We start from the raw sequence: 24,495 nt of genomic DNA on the forward strand, positions 1-24,495 counted from the left end.
TCCGAGCAGATAGCCCATCATGGCTTCCTTTCTAAGAGCACGGTATGAAAAGAGGGGAAAGAGAGGCTTTCAGTGGAATAACCTGGAAAATACTACCCCGGCCAGGTGGTCAAGTCGAACTCCAAGAGTAACAAGTTATGTTAACAGTATGTGCCCTGGATATGATGTGATTAAACGGCACTTTGCCTCCCCAAACCCAGCGCCTTAGTCTTATCATGAGAAAAACAAACATCCAAAAAGTCCCGACTGATGGACATTCCATAAAATGCCTAACCAGTACCCCTCAAGACTGTCACAAGTCATAAGAAATAAGGGAACCCTGAGAAGCTGTCACAGCGGACTGGAGTCGAATAACAATGAAATATAATGTGGTGCCTCGATGGGATTCTCAGACGGATAAAGCATATTAGATAAAGACAAAGAAGATCAGAATAAAATACGGACTTGTTTAATTATAATGTATCAGTATCGATTCATCCATTGTGACAAATGTGCCACACTAACGTCACATGTTCACGGTAGGGGACACTGGGTATGGAGTACATAAGAACTCTATAATCTTTGCAATTTTTCTATAAATCTAAAATTACTCTATTTTTTAATCTTTTTTCATGTTTATTTATTTTTGACAGAGAGAGAGAGAGAGACAGAGCACGAGCAGGGGAGGGACAGAGAGAGAGGGAGACACAGAATCCAAAGCAGGCTCCAGGCTCTGAGCTGTCAGCACAGAGCCCAACGCGGGGCTCGAACTCACAGACTGCGAGGTCATGACCTGAGTGGAAGTTGGACGCTCAACCGACTGAGCCACCCAGGCGCCCCAATCTAAAATGAGATTCTAAAGTGAGATGTTTATTTTTTTGAAGATGAAATAAGGAATGTAGAACTATAAAGAATGTTCCAGAAGTTTCAAAGGTTAAAAATGAAATTGCTCGTAAAGAGACATTACAGAAACATGTAATGAACTGGACCGGTGATCATTCATCACGTCTGATTCACAGCAACGCTCTGAAGACCAACCTGTCACTGACTGAACAATTTTTTGGCCACATAGTACGTGCAACGCGTAATAAAAGTGTGCCACGAGAAGATATCAATCTGCTCAAAGACACAAGAGCCGCACACGATACAGTTGAGCAGGGCGAAGTAACTTCTGATAATGTGAGCAGTGGTGTTCAAACTGGGTTCTGTGGAACCCAAGCTCCCCACAAAAGCCTGGCCTCGATAGGCTTACGTAGAGTTTAACTATTTTTAAAACTGTTGTAATAAAGCAACACAATCTTGCAACTCTCTCCCTAACCCAACGCACAAGGGATCCATTAATGAAGGTGCGGGGTGGTTCACTTCATGTGTCAACTTGACCGGGTCTCAAGGCGCCCTGATATTTGGCTCAACGTGATTTCTGGTGGGTTGGCGGATGAAATGAGCGTTTGATCCGGTGGATTCACTAAAGCGATTTGCCCTCCCCGCGAGGGTGGGCACCAGCAAATCCATGAAGGGACTCAATGGAACAAAGAGGAAGAGGAAGACAGAATTTGGCCCTTTCTGCCTGATTGCTTAAGCTGGGACATTGGTCTCCCACCCTTGATGCTACTGGTTCTCGGGCCTAGGGAGACAGAGCACCTTCAGGTGGCACCTGTCAGGTCAATGGGAATTCTCAGCCTCCATAAATCCACGAGCCATTTCCTTATACTGAATCTCTTCATTCGTACATATACACACGCTCAGTATATCCTTACTTCACATGTCTGTCTCCAATATCTACATCATATATGTGTGTATACGCATATCCACGTGTCGTACTGGTCTTGTTTCGCTGGAGAATGCTAGGACAAAGGGGGCTTACGTTTGGTTCCAAGAATGAAGCTTCTCCTGCCATCCCCGAACACACCTGTAGAACATCTTACGAAGCACCGTCAACTAGGAGGGATCGAACTCCATGTCGTCCTACAAGCTCCCGACTCGGAAGGCCCACTTCGTGCCGTCGGCAGGTGGAGGCTCCCTCCGTACGGTACTGGGAAGATTACTCACTCACACCCGGTCTCATCACAAGTTAAGACCGGGGGGAGGAAAGATCCGTGTTATTGGGAGAATTAAATGGCCTAACTGACACAGAGCCCTTAGCGTGCCACCTGGCGCATAATAAGTGCTCAATAAACATCTGGCTTTCTTCCCCATCACTCTACTTCCAGCCTGTCCTAGCCACCAGCCCTGCGAGAAGATGCCTGTTCCCAGACTTCCGTGTGTTGCCTCGCTCGCTCCCTCTGCCTGTAGCACACTTGCTTTGTCTCCAAGATGCTACTCAGGTGGGGATGAGGCCACCTTCTGCAAACCCGCCCCTCCGACACCCCAGACAGAAGCAGTCTCTCCACCGTGTTCCCGCAGCGCAGGGACCATGCATCTCTGACAGCCCCCATTCGGCCACAGCGGTTGGTGCCTTTCGTTTCCTTTTAGGGGGGTAAAATTCACATCACATGAAATGAACCACTTAAAGCGTGTAATTCCGTGGCATTAAGTACATTCATGGCGGTGCAGATTCATCCCCACGAATTCTAGACCTTTTTGCCATTCCAAGAGGAAAGCCTGTACCCGTGGGGCCCACGCCTTCCTCCCTTCAGCTCCTGGTCACAGCTCCTCTTTCTGCCTCTGTGGATTTACGTCCTCTTGATAGTGCTTGTCGTGGCGTCATTCAACAGGTGGCTTCAGTGTCTTAGGTCTTTTACCTAATATTTCTGAGATTCATTCATGTTATAGTATGTATCTGTACTTCGTTCCTTTTTATGACTGAATAATATTCCATTGTACATCTCTCTTTTTTTATGAAATTTATTGTCAAATCGGTTTCCATACAACACCCAGTGCTCATCCCAACAGGTGCCCTCAATGCCCATCACCCACTTTCCCCTCCCCGCCACCCCCCATTCCATGGTACATCTCTAGGCCACATTTTGCTTATCCATTCATCGGTTCATAGGCATTTGGGGTGTTTCCTTTTCTTTCTTTTTTTGGCTGTCATAAATAGTGCTATGAAAATGCATGCACAAATTTTGGTCCCACACCCTCTATTCAATTCTTTAAGGCATACACTCAGAAGCGGAATTGCTAGGTCATGGGCTAATTCTAAATTTAGCCTTTTGAGGACCCTCTAAACTGTTTTCCACAGTAGCTGCACTATTTTCCATTCCCGCCCACCATGCATAAGGGGCCCAATTTTTCCACATCCTCACCAACCCTTGTTATTTTCTGTTTGTTTAACTTGTAATCATCCTGGTAGGTTTGACATGGTGGTAACTCATTATGGTTTTGATCTGTATTTCTTTAATGACTAAAAATGTTGAGCATCTCTTCATGTCAGTTGACCCTTTGAAGGTCTACCTTGGAGAAATGCTGGTTTTGGGGTTTTTTACAGCGATCTCCCCTTCAGGCTGTGGACTCAATGATGGCAGAGGATGACATTTCTTCTTCGTGTCTTCAATGCAAAGGACACCCCCGGTACACAGCCAACATTCCAGAAAAAAAACAACAAACAAACAGAAACTTAAAGAGGAACTGAAAGAAGGAGGGACCTCAACGGGGTGCCTCGATGGCTCAGCTGGTTCAGCGTCCGACTCTTGGTTTCAGCTGAGGTCACGACCTCACGGTTCCTGGGTTTGAGTCCCACGTCGGGCTCTCCACGGACAGCATGGAGCCTGCTTGCAATTCTCTGTCACCCCATCTCTCTCTCTCTCTCTCTCTGCCCCTCCCCCACTCACTGTCTCTCAAAAGAAATAAATAAATTTAAAAAAAGAAGAAGGAGGGGCCTCAAGGTGTGAGTAAGGAAAGGCACAAAGAATGCTCCACGACAGTAGAAGATAGAAGAACCAGGGTGGAAGACGCTGCCCCTGGGCCGAAGACTGTACAGAGGAGATGCGACTTTAGCTGGGACCTGAAACATGAGCAGGATGGGATTCTAGGCCCACAACTCCTCTTTTGTCTGCATTCGCCCATTTGTTCTTCCACGCAGCACACAGACCCTGAGTAGCGAGGTCATGCTGGGAGCCTCGCTGGGCTTCTGTTCAAGACGCGGGGAATCTGCCCTCGCCACCTCCTGCCTTCCCCAGGGCCCCTCACCTGTACCTTCTCCCGGGCATCCGATGCTTCTCTCTGCCGAGGCCACTCTTTACCATCCCAAGCCGATGGGCCTCTAACACGCGGAAATGAGACAAGATGAGGGACTCGAAGCACTTCGTCGGCTTACGAGGTCCAAAAAAACATCAGACGTGGGCCTGCTGCAGATTTCTCGTTTTATTTTTCCTTGCCTTTGCCCACAGTCTGCTTCCCACCCATCCTCCAAAGCCAGTCTCCCAGAGTCGGAGCTGGAACATTTGCCTCAGCCTTTTTTCTTTGACTCTTCAGTGAAAGAGCCTCGGGAATCTTCAAAACTGCTGAAATTCTTATTTGCCAACGCTTCCTAACCGTGGCGCTCACCGGTGACCCTCAGCTCGTCATTGCCCTCAGTAAAAGTCCTAATGCGTCTCTGCTTGACTGCAAGCTGGAAAACACGAGGTTTGCAGGCGAGTCAAAGGAGAGAGGTGATTTGCCCAAGCTCACACCGCCCGTAAGTGATGAAGCCAGAGCCTCATTTTAGCCCTTTTCCTTTGAAAGCTCCTGACATTTCTACTTATCCATAAGAGCGTAACAGTAATTACAGGAGAGGAACAAATTATGTGTTCTTAACATGGTCGAATTCGCCGGCGATATTCTTTTCTCACGGGTTACTAAGAGTTAAAATTCGGTGAACTGAATTCCCTGCCTTAGTTTCCAATTCTCTTAACATCTTTCATATTTAACTTTTGGACGCCAATTTCTTGGCAAGCGATCCAAACAAAATTTCAAACCTAAGCGGTACCCTTAATGAAATGACTGCTTTTCCCAAAATAGTCCCTGGGCAAACTGTTACACATTGTGCTCGATGACCAGGGACACAGCTGGCAAAAAATCTCCGTATAAAGTTTCTCTCTTTGCCGAGATGGCTTCGTGCTCGGTCCTCACGGATTGCTTTTAATAATTTAGTCACGCACTCCTCTGCAGTATATTGCTTCCACAATACTAATTTAAACCATGTCAGGGTGCTTACGATATGACTGACAATAGCCAAAGTTTAAAAAAAAAAATCTGTTCTTCAATTAAATGTATACTATTCATCTGTGAACATCATGCTTGAGTTGCTAGTGAAAAATTCTCTTGCCCCTCCTCCCTCTCCCTCCTTCTCACACGCTCTTCTCCTCCTTCTCTCTCTCTCTCTCTCTCTCTCACAAACACAAACATACACACACACTCTCTCTCTCACGCGCACACGCACACACACACACACACACACACACACACACACAATGCCCGCTGGACAATTTCCAAGCGTCTAACACACACTTTCCTGAAACAGGCTGGATTGGACCACACACACAATAGCAAATTGCCTAAATAAGTCAGATGCATAAGCAAACAGCCACTCAAGTGCAGAGAATGTTTAAACTTTAGGGAAAAAACAATAAATTAAAGCACAGCCTTTCTTCTAAAGTGATTCCTTATTGAGGCTTCTGCTCTGAATTAGGAGGCCGTGTCAGAGGGGTATACATATCTGGGGCCCACCCTGAACTTCTCCAGGGCAAGTCATGGCTCCCCGGGGAGGTGCAGCCCCGGAAACCGAGGGTCCACGCCCGGCAACAGCGGGGTGAAGGCCAAAGCTTGGGCTGCGTTGCCCTGCATTCTCCTAGGATTGCTTTTAGATCCTTCGAGAAAAAGCTTCTCGGGGCTCAGGTTGTCCTTCTCCCAGGTTTGCAAAGCTGACCTCCCGTGCTTGCCCACCTGCCCTTCAACAGATACCACACGCGGCCAGAGTTTCCTTGTGAAGATAAAAGTATACGTTTCCCCCCCCCCCCCGTGCTTCGCGCCGCAAAGTCCAAACCCTCCCCGGGACCCGCGTGGCCTCATGTGAACAGGCGACCGCTTACTTTCCAAGCCGCCCTCCTGCCGCCCCTCCAGCCACACTGGACGACTCTCTCCCGTTTTGTCCAGCCCTCCGAGACCCTTCCGCTGCGGGGGCCTCCTCCTGGACCCCGCGCCTGGACCCTTCCTCAGGATCATCACGGACGGCCCCTTCTCTTTGTTTAGGCGTCAGCTCGACGTCACCCGCTCTGAGGGTTCCCGAGCTCTCCGGGGTGGACTAGATTATGGTTCTCCCTGCTCCCCAGGAAGAGGACGGAATACCAGGCCAAGTAGAGCGGCTTCTCCCCGTTGATAAGGGTCACACGGTTGGCTCTGGCCCGTGAAAGGCGGCTGCGAGTCTCAGTGGCCAGTGTGAGCTGAGGCCCCAAGGGCCGGTGCGTGTTCCCCTTACCCGCTTGCTCTGCTGACACAAGTACGCTCAGACGCTCGGCAGCCAAGAGTGAATAAAGGCCCCTAAACAAATGAGGAACCTCAAAAGAAACCCTTGCTGAAGCCATTGCGATTTGAAGGTTGCTTGTTACGCTGGAGGAATAAAGCTCATATGCTGTGCAACGAAAAGCAGCCCCCTCAGTCTCTGCTACATCACTGTGGTTTCATTGCAGTGTTTACGTTCCTACCACTTACTTATCTGTTTACTGCCTCTTTCCTTCCGCTGTAAGCCCCGTGAGGACACCATGGTCCCAGCCTCTAAGACAGTGTCTCCCACACGTTAGCCACTCAATAAATATTTGCCAAGTGAATAAAGGAGGAGATCCCAGTTCTCGCTCTTGGAAGGTTTTACATGTTTTCTAACTTGAAGACCTGAGCTAAGACCTGAAGTGAACACTCTATTCTTTTCTTAGTTAAAAAAAAGGTCCGCTGACCAGCAATATCAACATCCGAGGCAACAGCATCAGAACTCTAGGTGTTCATCAAGAACCAATGAACAGAGTCCCGTAACGGGAAAATACCAACGAGCCCTATCGTAACACCAAGGGCAAGGTTACCCTGAGGAGGAGGAGGAGGAGGAGGAGGAGGAGGAGGAGGAGGTGGAGGAGGAGACGACGGTCGTAGTGGTTGCGATGGCAATTCTGGTCAACCACTCCGACCCAGCCAGCTGGGTTGCGTAGGACCCTATCCTACCCTCAAAACTGGCAGGGGAAATCAGTGTCTACCAACTGCTCCTGGTAAGGAGACCTCACTCCATCTGCAACGTCCACTACTGTATTGGTAGTGGGGGCAAAAGTAAGCAGAATCCCTGTGCTCACAAAAGTCACAGGCTATTGGAGGAGGAGAGATGAATGATCGTGCCAGCAAAGATGTCAGGTTGTAAGTGCGAGAAGGGCTATGAAACGGCAGTAGAGTGTCACAGAGTCTATAAGGAAGGAAGTCAACCTAGCCAGGAACGTTGGGCCCAGGCAGTGAGAAGAAATGGATAACTACGAGTGAGTAGGATTCAGCAAGCAAAGAAAGAGTGAAAGAGGATTCTAGGCAGAGGGAGTAGTGTAAAAAGAGCCTACGATGTGACGGCCAAAACCAAGACCCGTGTGGCTGGAGTGGAGAGAGGGTGGGTAGTCCTTTAAGAGAAGTCAGCAGAGGAGGGAAGGGGCCAGACTCAGCAGGATCCTGTAGGTCAAGTCAAGGAATTCCATTTTTATTCTAAGTAAGAAACTGGAGAATTTTAAGGTCACAGGGTCCCACGATCAGATCCGGCTTCTGAAAGGACTGGTTGGTCCGCGGTGTGGCGAATGGGGAGCAGGGGGAAGACGGTACCTTGAGAAGATTGGGCTACGATGGTAATGGTAGATATGGAGAGAACCGAGCACATACCAGAGCTATTGAGAAGCCAAGAGAGTGCCAAGCTAGATATGGGGTGGAGATCAACAGCGAATTCCCCATTTCCTATCTTGTGTGATGGTAGAGATAGCGGTGATACTCACTGAGGTGGGAAACACTAGATGAACGACCAGGGGAGGGAAATTTTGTTTGGACAAGTTGACTCTGAGTTCCCTTCAAGAGAGCCAGGAGAGGAGACCAAGCAGATATTTGGGGGAAAAGTGACGTCGGTGGGCAGAGAAGAAGGAAGGCTCTGACTCACCTGTGCAGAGGTAAAAATGGCAGCCGTGGGAAAGCATGGGGTGTTTCAGGAGGAGAGCAGGGAGTGAGGAGATACAAGCAGCTGAGGCAGCCTTGTGGAGCCCCACATTTCCTGGACAGGGAGCAGGTTAGCCTTCTAAAGGACAAAGGGTAGCAAGTGGCAAGCAGGAAATCAGAAAGGGTTGGAAACTTAGGGATGAGAGGGACACGTGACCATTTTCCTGAGGGGGCCTCCGCCTCCATCCAACCCCCAAATCCACCACACATATTGCAGAATTCTCTTCATTTGTTTCAAGTTTTTTTTAATATAGTAATAATGAATCTTTCAAGAGAAATAGCAGTTCTGAGTAAGACAAGTGCATTGAGACCAGGGCCACCTGCTCCCGTTTGGACCAAAGAAGAATTTGCTACGTAGAGAAAGGTTCCCTGAACAAAAAAACTCTCCCTCACCTGCTAGAAGGTGCTTCAAGTGTCCAAATACTGTTATTAAAGATGAGTCGCTGATTCAAGCCAAGCAGTGGCGTCAACAGCCGAGATGAGATCCTCCCCGCCGTTAGCAAAATCCTACAACGGAAATATCTTTACTGAAGACGTTTACCGTTTTAAAGTGTTCTCCTAGGAGCACAGGTGTGGGGAGAAGGAGAACGAAGAGAGGTAGGAAGGACCCTGGGAAGAAGGCAAGTAGGATAAGCTTAGGATTTAGACCTTGAAGACCACTTTCAAGTCCTGTCCCAACCACCTGATAATCTGTGTGGCTCAGGCACGTCACTTAGCTACTCTTTACGACCTCAGTGTCTCCATCTATAAAACAAGATCAATAACAGGTTTTTCAAAAGGTTGGCGTAGCATCAATTGGATAGCAGGCGTGGAAGTGCGCCGGAAACCAGGAAGGTGGCGGTAGCTGGCGGTAACCATGGAAACGGGGCACAACCAGACTTCGCACTGAGTCCTCGGCCCCAGGTCTTGGCAGCCACATAATTGAGTGCATGCACAGTAGAGCCCAGCACGGGGCAGTTCCCAGGATGGTTTAGGCATTAATTCTCAATTCTCTGATAGAAGTCATCCAAACAAAATAGGTGATCTGTTATCCTATCGGTTGGTTGGAGAATAAAACCAACAACCGTATAAGCATCTTGAAAGAACTAACACCGTAGAACCAGAAAGGCAAGCTTTGATTTCGGTCTCTGCCTCTTGGGTGCCACGTGACCTTGAGTAAGTCGCTTAACTTCTCTGATTCGTAGTGTCCTCAAAGGTAAAGTTGGGGCAACTTGCTGGGTCAAGTTAACTCCCTTCCAGTCTCCTTCATCTATCTTTCCGTGTCTCTCCTTCAGAGAACCGACCACTGCCTGAAGTGACCGAACGCACGTTGCTTGTTGCCGATTCACTCACACCTCCTTGTAGACCGTAAGCTCCACGAAGTCAGGAAAACCTCGTCTGTCCTAACCCTGGATGTGTCTCCCGGCCCTGATACAGAGTAGGCATGCGGAGAGTGTGTGTAGGATGGATGTGCAAAGGAATGAACGAATCACGCTGAAGGCACACATCCTCTCTTACAGCTGGAAGCTGAACTCAGAGAAACGAGACTTGCGGAAGGTTGTGCTTAGGAGGAGGGAGAGCAGCGGTTCAAACCAAGGTCTGGTTCATTCTCCAGTCCACCGTTTCTCCAGGACACCACTTTGTCTGCCAAATCTTGAGTCTGCTCAGCACTCCTTGGAATAAAAAACCCCGTCTCCTCTGTGGTCTGTGAGCTCCTGCCCGCTCTAGCCCCCCCGCCTCCTTCTTCGAGCTGGTTTCATTACTGCCCCTCACACGGTTCCAGCTTCATCAGTCTTGTCTTTGTTTTTCAAACACACAGAGCTTGCTCCCACCCCAGGCCCTTTGCACTTGAGCTTTGCTATAACGGGAGCGCTCTTCCCCCAGAGCTTCCTAAGGGTGGCATTTTCCTCGGCACTTGAATCTCAGTTCAAACAGCAGGTCAAGAGAAAGGCATTCTCTGACGACATCAGCTACGAGAGCCCCTTATCTCCACCTGCCCCCTCCTTCATCATTCTCATGTTCAACCACCTGTTTTAACTTCTCGATACTATGTATCAATACTAGAGCTTATGTCATTTATTTTTACATTCTTATCGTCTACACATCCCCCAAACCCTCCCTGGAGTAAGGGCTTCGTGAGACACCAACAATCTGCAGCAACGGGAACGGCATCTGGCACTCGATACCCAACGAACACTTGTTCCACGAATAGTATCATTCCTGTGACAATCATTCCAATAAATCTCTGCTCCAGAGTGAAAAGAACAATTCACGTTCTCAGAAGCAGTCGCTCTCTGTTGATACTCTAATGAATTTAAAAGCCTGTTTCGGGGCCCCTGGGTGGCTCAGTCAGTTGAGCGCCCAACTTCGGCTCAGGTCGTGATCTCACCATTTGTGAGTTCAAGCCCCACGTCGGGCTCTCTGCTGTCAGCCCAGAGCCCGCTTTGGATCCTTTGTCCCCCTCCCTCTCTGCCCCTCCCTCTGCTTGCACACTCTCCTCTCTCTCAAAAATAAACAAACATTTAAAAAATAAAATAAAAGCTCGTTTCAAAGACCCAAATGACGTTACATTTTATTCAAAATCCAGATTACAGCCTTTTAAAAAGGTAGCTACTGTACGCATACTATGTCCTACAATCAGGTGATAGCCCCGAAGATTGTCCCTACCTCATAAAACTTAAAGTCAAAGGCAGATGTCTAAGCATGTAATTACGAGAAAGCCTGGCAGGTGTTGTGACAAGGCACAGAGCAGGGCCACCTGCTCCAAGGGAACCAGGGAGAGTGGGGGCGGAGAGGTGATATTTACACTGAGCGCTAGAGGAAAGGGTGCAGAAGGCGACTTCAAGCAGAGGGGACCCAAGTGTGAAGGTGCCGAACGCGAGTGAACCTAGGGTTTCAGCAAGCCCGGCAAACGAGCCTGGCCACCAGATACCAGCACCTGAAACGCGCAGCCCAGCAGATGTTGTCAAGTGTTCATCCAGCTGGCGATTTTCTGTGCGTTCCACTTTTTGATAAAGACGGGAACACAGAGAAATATTTCTCCACCCTAAAGATACACATCAGTGTTATGTTACATTGTAAACGAACGCTCGGCCTCAGAGGCAGGAAGACAACAGGGCGTGGTAGGGACTATGGATTTGGGGTGAGCACAGGCTCCGGGGAGACCCTGTGCGGTTAGATCTTTTGATGTTTCGAGAGAAGCTAGACAGGAGTTTTTTATTCTGAAGATCTGTTTTATGTTGAGTCAGAAAATATTTAAAAAATTCATAAACCTGCGGGGGAGGGGGGCGCCTGGGTGGCTCAGTCAGTGAGGCGTCCAACTTCGGCTCAGGTCACGATCTCACAGTTCGTGGGTTCGAGCCCTGTGTCAGGCTCTGTGCTGACAGCTCGGAGCCTGGAGCCTGCTTCGGATTCTGTGTCTCCCTCTCTCTCTGCCCCTCTCCAGCTTGTGCGCTCTCTCTCTCTCAAGAGTAAACATTAAACAAATTAATAAATAGTTCATAAACCAAGCACAACAACACCCACCCTTAGAGGGAAGATCAGGTCTATAGGCTTATAAAAATAGAAGAAATAATTCCTACGCATACTCATTTTGAGTTTGGTAGCGCCTTGAAACTACCATTCACCCTGAAAGTTTCCTCCGGTCAATGGTGCCAATAACCAGCTCCTTGGTAGAAATTCTTACTCAAGTAAGAATTTTACTGCGAGTTTTAAGTAACAGTATGCAACTGATCATCTAAATCTTTGCAAAACTCCCGTAGTACCACATACACACACAGGCTACATTCAGTGGACAATTACTAGGACTTGAAGTGCAAGAACCATGTTAAAATTTGTTTGTTTCGAGTTTCTAATTGCAGACATCGCAGATTTAGAGAAAACGTTGGTATGAAATCCATGCTAAGTGTCTCCGTCTAGCGTCCTAAACTTAAACATGATATGGAATGCCACCAAGTAAATCATTAAACCCCTCCCTGCCTTCTTAGAACGGAGGTGGTCTTTTCTGACATTCCCCCCACCCCCACCCCCGCCGCCCTCCCTTTTGCAAGTACGAATTCCATTGAGCAAATGGGTTCTGTGCAACTATCCAACTCAAACACCCTTGGCATTCTTCAGCAGGAGCTTTATTTAGAAGTTCCCAGAGAAGTAAGAGTGAGAAAACCCAGTTCATAAAGGGAATGGATATAAAGAGCTCCATTAATACAGCTGCTGGGTCTGGGAAGTCAACAAAGGCTGATAATGTGTTTTATTTGGACCTATCCTCTGCTGCGCTCTGGTGATAAGGAGGTACTTGAAGCTCAGACACTCACTGTACTTGGGGGACTCAGCCCCTTATTGATTCTGAAACAATACTCCCTTTCAGATCACACCCACTTAAGTGAATAACAATGAGGCGATGCCGGGAGCTCCCAGCGAGGGGAGGCAGGGCGGTGGGGCTTTAGTTCAGGTGCTGCCCCTTGCCTTGCTGAGTCACCGGGGCCGCCCCATCTACCCCCCCACCCCCACCCCCCACTCCATACCCTCCTTTCTCTGTTCACACCAGCTTGCAGCCACAATACTCCCATCCAGTTAAGGTGGCCGGCCGGCCTCTGGCCCGCCAGCCAGTCGCAGAATCCGATTTGGAGGGGTGTCAACCGTCACCTGCTCCAACCCTGGGGAGTTTCTAGTGCGTTACCTGCCGAGTCAGGTGGGGCCTGGCAGGCCCAGAGCCCGGCACTCTCCTGGTTTGGGGGGGTTTTGGTTTGGTTTGGTTTGGTTTTCACTGACTGTGTCTCATCATCGGCAAATATCCCACTAACCACCCAGTTGGATCTGTTTTCCAACTTGCCTGTAAAACAGCCCCCTTCCTTCAGAAAATGCAACTGGAATTATAAATCAAATTTTAATCAGAGCGCTAAAGAATTAGAACAGACACAAATCAAGAACAGCAGGTTAGTATTTTTTTTTTCTTTAAATCAATGATGGGAGGGGGGCAGAAAGTACTGTCTGGTTTATTTTTCGACGTGATTTCTCCTCCGAATCCCACCTGGTTTAGGCTAGCAGAAGGAAATTTCTTTCTCGAGCCTCAGAGCATGCACTGACTGACATGTGCTACCCAGAAGCCGAAAATTTACGTCAACTGGGATTAAACATCTTGCTATAGGTAACTTGCAGTCAGTGTGATCCCCGTGGAGATCTCGCAAATAAACTTGTATATTCACCGGCAATGGCAAAACCCCCAAAGATAAGACATTCATAGTCCTCAAGCAAATTCGGAGCAGATCTGAATTAGAATATTCTTTTGAGGCTGGAAAATGTTGGCATTTCTCTAGCTCGGAAAAAAATTGAGAAGTGGATGTCCTCAGCAAGACTATTTGCTCTAGGTTTTCTGTTCAATCCAAACCCAAAAGCCATGGAAACACATCAGAAGCAGGGTTATGTGTTTCATCCCAATTTCCACTGTGGTTGGGTACTTTCGCGCAGGCAGAGACCTTGAACGTCTCGGGTCTACTTCTCCAAATAAAGTCAAACCTCGGCGGTTCTTCCATCATGAACCAGCACAGCGCATGAATGGAATTAAGCTGACACTTCAGTTCGCTACATTTCTCAGATCAAAAATGGATGTGAAGAGAGAAAAGCTAAACTCACTGAAAACCGAAACACGGATAACCCAATAGGTCCCTCCCACCCTCCCGAATACTTTGGTCGGGAGAAGTCTGAGCGTCTGCTCTTTAATAAGGATGATTTGGGGCTATCCAACACTCCTTTAATTTTGCCCACATTGAGTGATGACTAAAAGTGTTTTTGATCTCAGACTTAAGTCGGCTTCAAAGCAACGTCTTTCCTAGCCTGCTGGGGCGATTGGGTATCGGCCGGGCTCGAGCCAGTCTTTAGAAGAAAATCAGAGACCCAGGATCGTGGCCACCGCTCACTGACAAAACCATTACCCACTTCATGCAGCCTAATGCGGACTACACTCTACGTGAAGACACCCTCCCCCGCTCAACAACTCCTTCCATCTGGAAACAAGGCTTCGAGCAGAAACACAAAGGCCCCGGGAAAGCTGCTTGGATTTGGTGTTCCTGCGATTCCACTGTTTGGTCCGGTTTGCAGAGGTCAGAGAAGAGCTGAGAGGTGGACAGGGTCCTGAGTCACCAAGTCCCTGGTCCCCCATTGTTCCCAGCGCCAGCTCCTGCCCTTCCCCCTCTGAAGTGGCCCAGCCCCACTGCCCCACACGCCTGTGTGTCCGAAAGAAAGGCGCGGGCATCCGCTGCACATAATGCTGGGGGAGGGATGCTCAGGCTCACTGGGACAAAGGTCTGAGCAGCTCAACGTCCTCTCTGCAGGACTGAACGCCAGAAAAGAAAAGAGCCAGCCTGTCCTGAAGCCCTTGTCCTGGGGGCAGACTTCTAAATAAAGCCCTCCGGTTGCCTGCCTCCCTTTGGACTTGGTTGGTCAAGGGGGCTAAACGTCCATGGCGTCTTCATCACCGCTTTGCGCTCTCCCCAGGCGGCAGCTTGGAGGGCAGCGGGGAGGGGACACAAGACATCGCTGCACTTTACATCCCCGTCCCCTTGCCCAGAGCTGCAAATCCCCACAGGGGAAGAGACAAGTGGAGGAGGGGCAGATCCCCCTTTGTGTCTCGAGGCCCTTGTGGACAGAGGTTTAGGACAGAGAGGCGGCGACGAGTGTGAACGGGGTGAGGCCCCACATCAGAAGGGGAGACCAGTCCACCGCAGAGCCATAAACCCTTCTCTGGGGGTACACGTCATAAAAAGAGGGTACATTTGTGGGTCTTCTTGGAAGGGGCTTTTTTGAAGGTCGGTGTTGGATATGAGACAGATGCCGGCACTTGAGGTTTTATAAATGTTAAAGTTGGAAATGTCAAGAAGTCCCAAAAGCACTCCACAGCCTCACTGTTAACCAGGAATAAACGCATTATTGATTTTCAGGACTTTCTCTCCTGGCAAAGAAGTCTTGATCATATATATATATATATATATATATTTATCACTCGTCAGGTTACAAAATTTCCGCTGATTCCAAGAGAAAAATAGTCGACTTGCTTTGTCTGATTGCCCAGAAAATTGAGGGCAAAGGGAGAGCTCATTGTAGAGCTGATCCAAGGCGGATCCCAAGGCTCCCTTAGCCGGATGTTCTTCAAGGGCGACCCGCACCCTCCTCTTTGTTTGGGACAGACCCCAAGAGAGCCACACCGGGGGGACTCTGAGGGTTTTCCGGGAGGTGGACAGACATGAGTGTGTGAGAGGCCGAGAGACCCCCCCACCCCCACCCCAGGGGCCTTTTATCTGGGCCTTCAGCTGCCTGTCATCAGCGAGCCTACCAATGACACGAAAGCCAGCAAGACGGTTAAGAGGGAGCAAGAGCCAAAAGGAACTCAAACGTCAGGCCGCGCCGTCCTCGTCAGCTGCCATGGGGCAGCTGAAATTGAATACCGAGCCCCGTAAATTGGTTACAGAAACACAGTTCAGAAGGAGAAAGCAAGTCAGAGTGATCAAAAGCAGGGGGCCCTAATACCAACGGACACCTCAGTAAAACAATTGTAAAATTTGAGCCACTGCCAGGAGCACAGAGATATCCAGGGATCTGCGTTCATACCCAGACCTAGAATCCTGAGACCGGGCCATAAAGACGGCTTTGGGGGGGGGGGGGGGGATTTTCAATCTGGCAGTGAACACACATTTTAATTCTACACGGATTCATTTTTTTTCTTTGAGTCATCTCTCTTAAATTTGGGGGAAATCATCCAACAAATAGAACTTCTTCAAGCTTCTCCAAATTCCTGATATCGGTTCCACGTTTTTAACTGATAACAGTATAACGCATCAGGCATTTGAATTAGGAAAGATGAACACATGAAACATTGTTTTTATTTTTAATTATCGGAATAACTGGCATTGTCTGGAGGCGGGGGTGGGGTGGGGTGGGAGGAGGCAGGAAGGAGGGGTAATCTGTTGCCACCCAGAGCCTTCACCCCCGGTGACAGTTGGGGCTGACCCTGGGCAGGCACTTCCTGGGAATGAGCCACTCAACCATGTGAGATGAATTAACTGTTTAGGGCAAAGGAACATGATACTGTTCGTTTCTTCTCACACCAGAGTGGGATTGTCAAATTGGGAGTGAGGGCGAGGCGATGACCCATATAATTTAGAGATGGCAGGGGAGGGGGCGGGAAGAAGATTGTTTGGAGGCGTATTTTATGGCTAAACACCAAACAAAGGCTATTACCCCTTCTGTCCAAAGCAGAATGGAGCAACTGGGAACTTACAAATTAATAACATTTTGTGCATCCTTCTCTTCTGAAAGATAAGGAATTCTTTAAGGGAAATAGAATCTGTTGATGGTAGGCATCAGCACTTGAAAATGTTGACTCAGCCTACTAATTTTAAGACCCTCATCCACTTCTGGGAAGACAAATGGGTCTCCTCCTCGTCACTACTGTCCTAAAAAAGAAGCTGAACCGCAAGTAGGTCATTTCTTGATCTGGCGAGGGACACCATGGAAACAGAATGTTAGCTATGTAGGGAACAGTCACCGTATTTTTCATTTCCAGGTGCGCAAGTCTGTGGGCCATGTTTATCGACGATCTATATTTTACTGCCTTTCCTATTCGAAATTGGTGTTGCCCTCTCATGTGGCCACTAGAAAGCAACACCAGAAAGACCCTCCCATCCCACCTCCCCTCTCCTTCCGCAGGGTACGATCCTGCTCGTTTCAAGTCTCAACGCCCTTGTCGCCCTTGACCAGTTCTATCTTTCTCCCCAAAGAATGAACCACACCCCCTCCTCTGGGACTCTTACAGCACTTTCTATTGTCAGTAAATAAGTAACTCTCTCTCAGAGCCTCGGTTTCTTCACCAGTGGGATGAGATCCTTCCTTATGGAAGTGACACAAGAAAAACACACCGCATGGAAAACAACAAGTGACAGGTACATGCTGGGTATTTGATAAAGGTAGTTTCTCCTTCCCTTCTCGCTGTAGAACTATTACCAAACAAATGTCCTACTGTGTTCTTTTACCTGCTACCCAATGTTAGCCTCTTGGGTGCAAAGGGCATGTCGTTTATTCATTTTTGTATGTCCACAATTAGCAGAAGGCCTAGAACAGTAGGTACGTAATATGGGAGAAATGAATTAAAGCATGATAAGGAGTTAATGAATTTATTTGATAAATATTTACTCAGCACCTACCATGTGCCAGGCAGCTTCCTAGGCAAATAAGATAGAGATACCATGTACTGTCATGCAAGTTAAAGTCTATGGGATGCGTAAGAGGGTGGGTAAGGACAATGGGTCAGCAAGCATACAAGGATACCTTCACTTGGGGAGGGCATAATAATATACAATCTTGATGGATGGGTGGCAAATAGGAATTGCTTTGACATTAAAAAATTTTTTTAGTGTCTATATATTTTTGAGAGAGAGAGACAGAGCACGAGCGGAGGAAGGGCAGAGAGAGAGGGAGACACAGAATCTGAAGCAGGCTCCAGACTCCGAGCTGTCAGCACAAAGCCTGATGTGGGGCTGGAACCCCCAAACTGCGAGATCATGACCTGGGCTGAAGTTGGATGCTTAACGGCCTGTTTCATTTTTTTAGAGAGCACACGCAAGCGGGGAAAAGAGGCAGAGGGAAAAAGAGAGACAGAGAGAAAGAGACAGGGAGAGAGAGAATCCCAAGCAGGTTCCACCCTCAGCACAGAGCCCAATGTGGGGCTTGATCCCACAACCCTGGGATCTTGAGCTGAGTCGAAATCAAGAGTCGGGTACTCGACTCGTGGGCCACCCAGGTGCCCCAAATAGGAATTTCTGAGTCAAGTGGAGAAAAGGACCGGGCAGCAATCCCACTCAAGCAAACTGAACCATCAACTATTTGCAATGCCGGCGTCTTTAAAGGCTTTTTGTTGTACAAAAGACTTTTGGGAAAGAAACGTGCCCTGGTCTTGATAACTGCCTGCTTTGCTGGCCTCCCTGCCCAGGCTCGTTATGGCCTCCAGCACATCTTCTGGGAGCTTCCTCCTACTCCCTATATTCAAGAAGTCCCCTCCCCTCTATCCCAGGACCCTCTCTAGGGTCCCATGTGTATGTTCACCACCCCCTCCCCCCAGAATAAGGTGTTTGAGATGAAATTCCCCAGGTGTCCATGTATCCCTCCCACACTTGGCTGTAAGTCCTCAGATGCTGGAGGGGAATTTGCTGCCAGAGAATAGTTTACTTCTTTCAACGCACCACAGAATCACGGCCCCAAATAAAATGAGAAGTGCTTTGTTTTATTTTTAAATTAAAAAAAAAAAAGTGCCTTTTAAGTCCAAGATTTCTAAGTGCTCTCAGAACATGGCATATTTCTCCCTCCATGTAAGGGCTTTTGTTAGAGGGGAAGGAGAGACAAGTATAGCAAAGTGGCTTGACCAAGGGAACAGTTAGTGTCCTCGAAGGACCTCCCCAGAGAAGGCCCGGAACACCCAACCAGATGGGCTCCTTCCAACGTCCATTTTCCATTTCTGCTCCATGATTCTCTGGCATCCAGCTCCACCTGACTGTCGGTTCTCACCTGCCCGTGTGCCCCTGTCTATCTGGTCTCACACTCCACTCTCCTCTTTCGGGAACCATGCTTCAGCCAAAGAAGCAGCCGTTGTGCCTCGAGCAGACCATGACCCCCCTGCCTGCTCACCCCGCTACTTGCATACTAGGCTGTTCCCCCCTCACCCCCCCCACACCGCCCGCCATGCCCTCTCTCACCTTTGCCTCTTGAAAGATCATCTGCCTTTCAAGGGCAACTCTATGAAATCTCAAATCTCCTAGCAAGTAAGCATAGTTTTCCTCTGTATAGAATTGGTTGCACTAATTATAGGGCATATTTCTATCTGCTTTGCACCGATATTATTTATCTACATGTCTTGAACTCTCAGTAAGAACCCTGGCGTCAAAAACTCTCATAGCCTTTGTATCAATGGGGCTTAGCATTACGCAAGGCAGGTAGACGCTGCAGAACAAATGTTCATGGAAGGAAAGAAGGAAGGGGGTGGGGGGAGGGAGGGACTCAGTCTTTGTTTGAGAGGGCTCATCTTTGACACAGGTTTTTCTCCGTCACCAATCTAGTAACTGTACAGATGAGGGAGTTAATTTTTCTTCATCTTTGGGGTTTAATTGTAAGTCTCTTGAGCTAGGTTTTTCTATTAAAATACCTTTCAAAAGTCCCCTAGGCTTTGTTAATAAGACTAATGGAAACTTCATTTCCATCACCGCTAACTTTCTAAATGGAATTTTCTAAACATTCTCTATCCTTCTTCACTTTTTCAGACAAAAGACTATTTTTATTTTATATCAATAACTTTAAACATTCGGAACCACGGATTCTAATGCATAACCAAAGCCAAAGCTGTCATAAAAAAAAAAATAATCTTAAATCTCGGAGATAGTGAGAGGAAGAGATTAGTGCCATTTCCCCATAATTAGGAGACTCCAATGAGCTAGCTATTTGGCAACTTTTACAGAGATACGTGAATATTCTTTGCTTCTGAAAATTGAGGCCAGGTGAGCTAATTATTAATTTAAATTCAGCCTTTAATTCCCAGAGACTCTCTCTGGCCAACTTTAGAGTTAATAACTCATTCCCTCACGAAATGAGTAATTAAAGAACCAGAGAGAGGTCTTACAAAGATGAACTTCTGCAAGCAAGTCTGTAACGTGGGCTCTGGGGATCATCTTTACATTAAACAGCACCCCACCGCCATATTGAAATGTTGGCACTCCCCGCGGTCTTTAAAAAACATTGAGAAAACTAGATCTTGTCCTATTAGAAAGACTCTCTGAAGGAAATTAAAAGCTAGGAGAAATGGGCTGTATCTAAATTTACCTGGATAATTACTAGAAAAGTTGTCTACTGGAATCAAAGCTTTGATCTAGTTTCTTCTATTTCCAAAAGGAATATACTCTGCTTCTCAGCTGGTCTGGACCAGATTTGCTAAAACAGATGAAGAGGACCCTTGAGATCCCTAGTAAGTTCTGTTTTCTGTTTTCCTGAGCAATTATACATACCAGGTAACTTTTTTTTTTTTTCATTGAGGCAAAGTCACATAACATAAAATGCATCATCTTAACTAATTTACAGCATACAACCCGGTGGCATTAGGTAATTCACAAGGCTATGCCGTCATCACCCCCACCTAATTCCAAGACATGTTCATCACCCCTAAAGGACACTCCATACCCATCAGGCAGTCACTCCCCCCATTCACCCACTCCCTTGCTTATTCTGTGTATTTTATATAAATGGAATCATGCAACATGGGATCCTTTGTGTCCTGCTTCTTTCACTGAGCACAATGTTTTGAAGTCCACAAGCACTGTAGCATGTATCAGAACTTCATTCCTCTTTATGGCTGATTAATATTCCATTGTGTGGATTTGCCACATTTTGTTTATCCGTCACCCCAGGCAGTTCTCCTCTGTGATCTTTAACACTGCAAAGCACTCACCCTCTTGGGCACTGGAATCCATTCCTGGTTTGGAAAAATTGCGGAGAAAGGCATAATAATGATAACCCTGGGGCAGAAGCAAGCCAAATGAGACAATGTTTGCTCCCATCAAAGAGCAAACAGGTTACTAGCGGGCCCCCTCACCATTTGAAACTGTGTGCCAAAAACCCGGAACACGTTTATCCTGCTTGACCCAGTATTACCCATCTAGAAATTTATCCTAAGGAAATAACAAGAAATGAAAACAAATGTTACACGTTAGGTTTCCAGAGTGTTTCTCACATGGTTATTGACATAGCAAAGATTTCAAAGTTACATAAGTGCCTCATAAAAATGAGAAGGTGAGGAAATGCCCGCAGGTCCTCTCCATAGCATAGTCTGCAGCCATTAAGATAGAATTCTCAGAGACCACAACACCACAATTCTGATACACAGTTAAGCAAAACCCATAACTTTTGTTAGTGCTCCGAACACATTTTTTTCTAAAAATACGTGCGTGTCTATGTGTAAACACACACACGCCTGTGTAAATAAATACACTCTGCTATGCTAACAGAGGTCATCTCCGTACAGCAGAATTGTGGGCTATTCTTATTCTTTATAGTTTTCTGTGTTTTCCCTCTTCTAACATTGCATATGTGCGAGGTTTAGAATTGGGGGGAAAAAAAAAGTCAATAGATGTGTATGAAACCAACAAAGACATGGCCCCGGAGGTACCAATCCCTCCCTCCCCCAACCAGAGCTCTACTGGGGACCTGCAAGCTTTTCCTTTATAGCAGTCCCCTCATCGTATCTACGGCAGGCAATCTCTCTTCCTCAAGAAGCCATTTTCCCAATAATAACAGGACCAGATCATTGTTGTGAAATAAGACCACGGTTTCCCCCACACGTGGCTTCTGTACTCCTCTCACCCAACCATGGTCCCTTCCTTCATTCGTGTCTCCCTGTGAATGCTCAACTCACATTCCAAGCTTGCCCCTCCCCATCCCTTCCCACCCCCATTTCCAGATCCCCCTGCCCACCCAAATCACTGCATCCTCTGAACTCTGATCGCCTTTTCTGTTGGAACTAGCCATGTAATACTTCCCAACACTACTTTTGGGGAGAAGACCTTTGGTTTTAGGTCCTCATCAAATTGTAAGTTCTGCAAAGGCAGGTTGAACTGTTTTCTTGGGGTGGGGGGAGTCCCTTAGAAAACCTGATCCCAGGATGTGGCACACAGCAAACATTCGCTACCTACTTGTCGAACGGACACACGGAAAGTTCTTCACAGCCCATTTTGTGTACCTTTTTAAATCATCTTGGAAATCTGGCAGAGTAAAATTTTCTCTTATCCTATCATAGAGTCGATAAGGCAGAGACTCAACTTCTCAGTGATTTCTTCTCAAGGGGGAGATCTGGCCAAGTTCCGAGTAGGCCTGGCCACATGGGTGGAAGAGATTGGGAGCTATGTGAAACTGCATTTTATTCCTAGTTCCCCACTTGGAGTCTCTCTGATAATGGCCCCGGTGAAGGCTTCTGTCTGAAAAGTTTGAGAATGGTATTTGGCTCTAGCATTTAAACAAGAAGAACACTTTTTGTTGCCCTGAAATCCGTGTATTTCAAAATCACTAAAGGAACATTTGTAGAATGTATTGACATGAGCCAGTGTATCCAAACAAAACTGAAAGAGTTATGTTGCAAATCTTCTCGGAAGATCAACTCAAACACAAGTCTCATTCTTCTGTGGGCTCTTCCTGTGTAAGTCAATGATAGATCTGGGATTCCTGAAACGATCAGACAGAAGTTCCCCACCCACACACTCTGCAGAGTGATTTATATCAGCAATAGGTTTAGAATTCCCGCTGGAGTTCAGTAGAGTGGGGGATATTTTTTTTATCAAATTGCCTTATGGATGTTTTAATTTTTCAAAGTTGAATCACAACCTTCCCAGGAACTGAAAGGCGGCCCTATCTTTTTCCTCATGGAGGTGGGGTACTTTCCTACTACCCTGGCCTGACCCCTCTGACTTCCCCACCTCCCACCTCTTCCCTTGGGATCCAGCCAAGACTTTCAACGGGTCAAGACCTTCCTTCCATCACGGCCTCTGCACATGCCCTTCCCTCAGCCTCCAAAGTTCTTTCCTAGCTCTTCCCTGACCAACCGTGGCTGGCTCCGGGTCTCAATTGAAATGTGAATTACTCAATTGAATTACTTCCTGGGACAGGGACATCCCTAAGTGCCCCCCCCCCCACAGCCCTGACAATCTAAACAAGGTTCCCCAGCTTCACTCCCTTTGAGCGTCCCGTCCTTAGCTGTAGGAGCGGTTATCACCAGTCACAATTATGTGTGTGACTGTGTATTTGAAGCATGACACCCCCACTAGAATGGGGAGGGCTTCTGTTTTGTCCGTCCTGGGGGCTGGCAAGCAAAAGGCGCTCAGTAAATATGTGCAGCGTGGAAGAGTTGGTGACAGCCCCCCACACCCGGCTCAGACACCCTGAGCTTCTCCTGCCACTTTATCAGCCGTCTTACCCAGCTGTTATTTCCATTTCCTAACCCACACATTTAGAGAGAGGACAAACTCACCTCACCTGAGCATTGTGGGGACTTGGGCATGATGACTGAGAAACGCAGAGACGTGCAGAAGGGCACAGTTATTATGAATGTGCCGACCAACTTTCCAAACACACGCTCACACGGATGTGAGGTCATACACGTGTGTATGTTGGAGCAGAAATGCTCTCCCTGGTGTCTGTTTATTTCCTGAATTTTATGGTTCTTTTGGGAAACTCAAAGCAGTAGCAAATCGAATGTGGACGTGGCTGCTCCCCTGGCATTCACTCAAGAAATGCGTGCCACGGAGCCACGAGTGGAGGCGAGTCAATGCCCTCCCTGTAACTACAATTTCAAGATGGTTGCCACACCGAGGGCCAGACCGAAGCTGCTAGAAGGTTAGAAGCTAGTTTTAAAATGTTGTGTTTTCTACAGATGACTGCGTTTCTAGTCCCCGAGGATTCGCTAGATCTCTGGTAAATAATTCCTTTACATCTGCCGCTGACAGTTCAATATTCCCTCTGATAATGTTCTCAGGTGTCAACAGACAGAACACGGAAGCTTTGATCTCAACGCAGAGACTGTCATCAGTCACTGCACTTTGGAGATGTTCCCCTTGGAAGCCCATCAACAAATTGGAAAATTTACAGGGTGAGTGTTTCAAATGTGGTCAGACTCTAAGGCCCCTGCCTAAAAATGGGCCTAAATGGCTTCCACTGAATAATGCCAGATTTCTAACCAACAAGAGAGGGGGGGAAAAAAAAAATCCCCCGACCACTTGCCTCCCTCCTTCCCCAATCTGTACCCCTACTCTTCAAAAAAAAAAAAAAAAAAGAAAGAAAGAAAGAAAGAAAGAAAGAAAGAAAGAAAGAAAGAAAGAAAAGAAAAGGAAAAAGAGAGAGAGAGAAAGAAAAGATTGCAAGACTGCCAAAGTCTTTTAAGAACCATTCCAAGGAGCCTCGGACAACTCTGGCTCTCTAAAAGGATACCATTGTAAAGGGGAGCTCTCGTATTTCAATGACATACGTATATGTCTCATAGAAACCAAGGTTTATGTGTCTCAGGATTTCTCCTTAGTTAACCACAATTGCAGGGAAATGGCACCACATTCATAAAGTTAAATGTGGTAGCAATTACTTTGCTGGCAAAGGAGAAGGAGGGTCTTGATGGCCGAAGTCCTACGAGTCAGGATTAAATAAACGTGTGTTTTAGAGTTACACTGATAACTAGGAACACTCCGTCTGTGCTGTTCGATGCTACAATGCTGAAAGAACCAGCATTTCTCATAGACAAGCCCATTCTCACCTGGCCAGAAGGCTTATGGGACAACCTCGAAATAAAATCAGGTTTTCAGAAAATTAATACGTCCATGGGTGCATGCACACACACAC

Source organism: Neofelis nebulosa, chromosome 13 (genome assembly GCF_028018385.1).
Source record: "Neofelis nebulosa isolate mNeoNeb1 chromosome 13, mNeoNeb1.pri, whole genome shotgun sequence".
In the NCBI taxonomy this organism is placed as follows: domain Eukaryota; kingdom Metazoa; phylum Chordata; class Mammalia; order Carnivora; family Felidae; genus Neofelis; species Neofelis nebulosa.